This window comes from Nannospalax galili, unplaced genomic scaffold, assembly GCF_000622305.1.
Source record: "Nannospalax galili isolate Female #2095 unplaced genomic scaffold, S.galili_v1.0 scaffold136, whole genome shotgun sequence".
Taxonomy (NCBI): Eukaryota; Metazoa; Chordata; class Mammalia; order Rodentia; family Spalacidae; genus Nannospalax; species Nannospalax galili.
This window is the reverse complement of record NW_008340872.1, coordinates 3,732,880-3,738,425: the sequence shown is the minus strand read 5'-3', so window position 1 is coordinate 3,738,425 and position 5,546 is coordinate 3,732,880. Positions and strand designations below refer to the sequence as shown.

General features: G+C 42.9%; 1 pseudogene; it reads left to right on the top strand.

Moving 5' to 3' along the window:
- Nucleotides 1–483: 483 nt before the first annotated feature.
- On the top strand, nt 484–981 carry LOC103736517 (annotated as a pseudogene).
- Nucleotides 982–5,546: the final 4,565 nt, after the last annotated feature.

The following is a 5,546-nucleotide window of genomic DNA, read 5'->3' as shown; positions in this document are numbered from 1 at the left end:
AATCCACCTGTCTCCCTGGCACTGGGATTACAAGTCTGTGACTCGGGTCTTTGTACTTGCATAGTTACTACCTTACTAACTTAAGTATCTCTCCAGCCCTCCCAACCGCAATTCTCAGGTACATTTAAAAATATTTTATTTATTATTTTTATTTTATGTGTATGAGTATATTGCCTGCATGTATGCAAGTGTGAGGTACATTTTCTTAAAAACCTGGAAGGCTCATTTATAGAGAACACAGAATTTTTTTTTTTTTTTTTGTCTTTTTGAGGCAGGGTCTCCCTGCAGCCCTAGAACTCACTATGTCGACCAGGCTGGCCTTGAACTCACAGAGCTCTGCCTGCCTCTGCCTCCTGAGTGCTGGGATTAAAGGCATATGCCATCATGCCCGAGACTGGTAAATTATCCCCAGCTGCCAGAAAGAGAAATCTTCACTGGATGCCTTCCTATTTCCTCCAAGTTGCTACTCAACCAGCTACAAGGATGAAAATGTTCAAGTTGCTAGGAGGGTGCTGTTCCTCACCTTTATGTTTTCTGTCTACTCTGGACAGAATCAAGTGTCTGTGCTATGCTCCACTGAGTGGTTCATGGTCACCATCCACCCCTTCTTACACCTTTATGAGGTGTACTTGGGCCTGGGTTGTCCCGCCAACCACATTCATCCATACTTTTACCAGTTTACCTACTGTGTTATAGAATGTGGCATCAGAGCCAGGGCCATCTCTTGACATAGTTATCTACAACTCTGAGATCCAGTGTGCTTCCAAGGGCTCATCGTGTAGATACGTGATCCTTGTGTCCTGCGCTGCCTCTCAACGCTCCCCCTGGCTCACTAAGCCCTACTCTGTGAGAGCAGCTAACAATAACATGGCCGTGACCCAGAAAGATGAGTCGTGTTACCAGGTGTTCAGCTTGCCACAGTCCAACCAAAGGTCCAACTGCAGTTGTCCACCTTGTGCCTTCAAGCAAGAATGCATCTAGACCCCGTACCACAAGGCAGAGTCCTGGGAGGCCCATTTTGAGTAGCCATATTGCTTCACTGATTGTCCTAGTTTGTTTCTTCATTGCTGTGACAAAACACTCTGACCACTACCAACTTGGGGAGGAAAGGGTTTATTCATCTTACATCTCCTGGGTCACAGTTCATCAGGGAGCCCAAGGTAGGAACTCAGGGCAGGAACCTGGAGGCAGGAGCTGGAACACAGGCCATGGAGGAACTCTGCTTACTGGCTTGCTCCCCTGGCCCCTGCTCAGCCTGCTTTCTTATGCAACACAAGCCCACCTGCCCAGGGGTGGCACCACCCACAGTGGGCTGGGCTCTCCCACATCACACAACAATCAAGAAGGTGCCCCATGGACATGGCTACAGGCCAGTCCAATGAAGGAAATTCCTCAGTTGAGGCTCCCTCAACCTAGGTACGTCAAGTTGACACTAAAGCTATCCAGCACACTGATATTTCTGAGAACAGTTGTAGTTCACTCAGATGGCCCAATGAAACCCATGTAATGTTCAGATTTGGAGGCTTCTGAAAATTCCCTAAAAGTAGTAGGTAGCATTTTTTGCTGTCAGTCAAGTAAGTGCTATTATGGCTCTCTTATGAGCACTTTTATGAAAGATCAGTTCATATATAGCTGATTATAGGCTGGCTAGTGATCTTTATTGAGTTTTTGTTATGTTCCAAGTGATTTCCACACATTATTGCATTTGACTTTTACAGCCAATCTCTAATGAAGATAAACCGTTACAAATGAGGAAACCAGGGAGAGGCCAATAACTTATAGGGTATGGCGCCAGTTTAAAAAGAGAGGAAATCAGAATGGTAATCCATGCAGCTTATATGACCTGTGCTCTTAAAAGGAATGGTCAGGTGAACTTTTGTATTCCCCAGAGTTTAAGAATCGTTAGTTGGGTCTGGAGAGATGGCTCAGCAATTAGGAGCCGTGGCTGCTCTCACAGAGGACTGGGGTTTGATTCCTAGCACCCACATGGCTGTTAAGAACCACCTTCAACTCCAGTTCCAGGGTATATGATGCCCCCTTCTGACCTCCACGGCATTGCATGACATGGGTGCACACACATACATGCAGGCAATACACTCACATACATAAAATAAGAATAATAAATAAAATGTTTTTTAAAAATCATTTGTCTTAGTAGTAAACTGTATTTCCTAAGGGAAACAATGTAGTCTAGTGTCTAGTGCATGGCAATCTTGCAATAGGCGCTAGCTTCAACATCAATGTAATAATGACATTAACAATATTATTCTTACGTGGCCATTTCCATTCCCATACATTTTAGCATGACTTCTCATGAATTTTCTTAATGAAAGTATTTTTTAAAGAATTTGGCCACAAGGCTACAAAGGACTATAATATTTCTTCATTCAAACCAAAGCAGTCCATTGTTTAACCTGCTCCACCCTTACCTGGACATATGGTGGAGGCTGAAAGCCAACATGCCAAGCACCATATGTACCAAATAATCACAGGGGTAGGTTAAAGAGACAGCCTTCCCCCTAATTTGGCCAATTTGGCATTTGGGGAGTTGTCTGTCTGCCCCTATCTTGGGAATTTTTAAACAATGGGTTGTGAGAGAAATTAAGGGAGGCAGACAATATTTTGGAATCAAGCTAATATGTGTGAACAGCTGTGGTACAGATCCTCAGCACAGTAACGACGGGCCCTTTCTCACTGATGAACATGAACATCCACCTCCCCTGGGGTCTGTCCTCAGCTGGCGGTTCTGTGCCTAGTCAACCTCCTCTACTTGCAACTGGACACTGCACTATCCACCAGGGTCCTGCATGTGTCTCCAACTCAACATATCCAACACTGCCTCACGGTTTTCCATTTCAAGGGAAGAGATGAGTGGCTCTGTATTCATGAAACACTTCAAGCTTAGACAGCCAACAAATCCTACATTACTCTATACTCCTGTTCATGTATATAAAAGTCAGTCACCAAAGCTTGCTGATTTGACCTCCTAAAAATGTCTCCTACCTGGCCCTTCACCTCTATACGCCTGCCGCTGCTCCAGGCTGGGATCTGTGTCAGTCTACTAGGGCTTGGTAGCCAAGTACCACAGACTGAGTGGCTTAAATGGAAGATGTTTATTTTCTCACAGTCACAAAGGCCAGAAGTCAGAGATCAAACCGGTTGTGGTTGTGCATGCCAGTAGGATATACTGAAGAGGTGGAGGCAGGAGGATCAAGAGTTTGAGGCCAGCCTACATTCTCTCTCATTTGTGGATCTTAGCATCAGTCTATTATATGTGAGTATATATCCTGATATAACAGCAGGAACCAGAAAAATGGAAAGGAAGCATGGAGGTAAATGGAAAGAGCCCAAGAGAGGGGGATAGTAAGAAACAGATGTTACTAAGGGGGAAATGGGAAAAATGGAGGTATTCAACTGGGGAGGAGGAGGGAAGGACATATAAAGAACCATAGGGGTAAAGAGGAAGAAGGAACTCAAGAGATGGGGGATAATAAGAGACATAATATCAAGGGGGAAATGGGGGCACTTAAACTGGGGAGGAAGGAGGGAAGATAGGAGAGAGAGAGTGTGTGAGAGAGAGAGAGAGAGAGAGAGCACTTAGGTGACATAAAAAGCCAGAGGGAAATGTATTAACTCAAAAACCCCTGAAAAATACACATACAATATCTGAACATGAGTGCGTGTGTGTAACTGAAGGCTGTATAACAAAGAACACAGTGCCAGACAGGAGAAACAACAACCCTTCAAGTTGTTGGGCAGGGCAGCCCAAGAGACTCCCAGAGTAACACAGGCTATTGCCACAGCCCTTGATTATATCCCAGAACTTGAAGGTAAGACCTTATTGCTGAAGACAGAACATACTTATGACACAGGACTTGGAGCAACAGAGCTGGAACTAATCTGGAAGTCTCCTTGAAGACTAGCTCTCATAGTTCTAGAGGATACTATGCAAGCTGCTAAGGGAGAAAGTCAATCAATGGTCCAACCCAGCTCCAAAGCCTGATAACCACAATGGCTGGCACAGCAAACTATCTCTATTGGTGTACTAGTGGCACTTTTAAAAATTATTTATTTAATAACCACACAATCAGAAGAAGCATTTCATTGCAACAGCATTGACATATTCAATAACAATTTCCAGAGCTAAGATGCATCGCTTTCAAAATTGGCTGTAAATTTTTAGGTTTACAGTTGAATTATTACAGTTATACCATATTTTACTCAGTATAAACCCTGTAAGACATAAAATTAAATGAGGTTCATGCATTTCTAATCTCTATATATCTGATTATTACTAGTCACAATCAGTTACTTTCTGAGCTCCTTGGCATCTGAGCATGGATATAAAGTCATCAGGTAGATTTCAATCGTAATGTTTTTCATATCCACCAATTATTAAGGAGCAAATTTTTACGCTTTGAAGAATTATTATTTTTTAACTTTTTAAAAATTTATTTGGGAGGGTGCTATCTGGGAAGTGGGTGTAAAAATAAATAGTGGCACTTTTATCAAGAGGGTAATCAATAGCTATCTAATTGGACTTAAAGCCTTCTCAATGGGATCTAATGGGCAGCACTGTAGAAACAGACAAATACACATGGCTGGAGAGTTCATAGATCCTAGATAAACCTTATCTCTGTCATATCTCTAGACAAATGAAATTTCTTACCATATGTTAAATATGGAGCCTTATATTTATGACAAATATACTGTACACCACTCATCAAATAAGCCTCTTTTTGCAACAGATGGAGGTTATTACTGAGTTCCACAACTGGTCACACACAGAGAATATATGTCTGAGAGATGCCCAGACCTAAGTGACACATCTACAGTGGAACCTCTACACCTAAGGCTCATGGAACATAGCAGAACGGGAATAGAGAAAAAACTAATATATTCCTCAACCCTCACCAGTGAAGCTTCCTCATAAAACAAGGTGCAATGCACACAGAAGGCCACACGTGGCTAAGTATTAGAAAACAAGAGACTGCAGACTGCATGTCTTTGGATAGGACTCCTATATTAAACCGCACCCACCCACAGTTTAGGGACCATTGCCGAAGAGGGCACAGAAAGATTGTAAGACAGGGTTGGTGTATGAACATGAGGAAATAGAGGCTTTCAGGCCACTGGGAACTTGCTCATATGTACTTGCAGCAATAGTGACAGCAAGCACAAGACCCAAGCTGACTCAATCAGACAAAAATCTAGCATAGAACAAGAGAAATGGACAGCAGGCTCCAACCTTAGCCCAAGAACTATTGGCAACTGATCACTACTGGGTGAGGAAGAGTAGATCTTCTAGAAGGGAGTGACTCTAGATAAGCTGACTAGACTCCAGTGGATAAGCTTGCACCAGGGGACATCTGGATACAAATGCTTAACAAATGACAGAATGCATGAAGTTGAGTGTGTAGGGGAGCTATGGGGGACAAGGATGGAGAAGAGGTTGAAATTTGATTAAGCTCTATTATATGAAGTGCACAAAGACAATAAAAATATTTTTAAAAGAAAAGAAAAAAAAGTCAGAGATCAGGGTATCA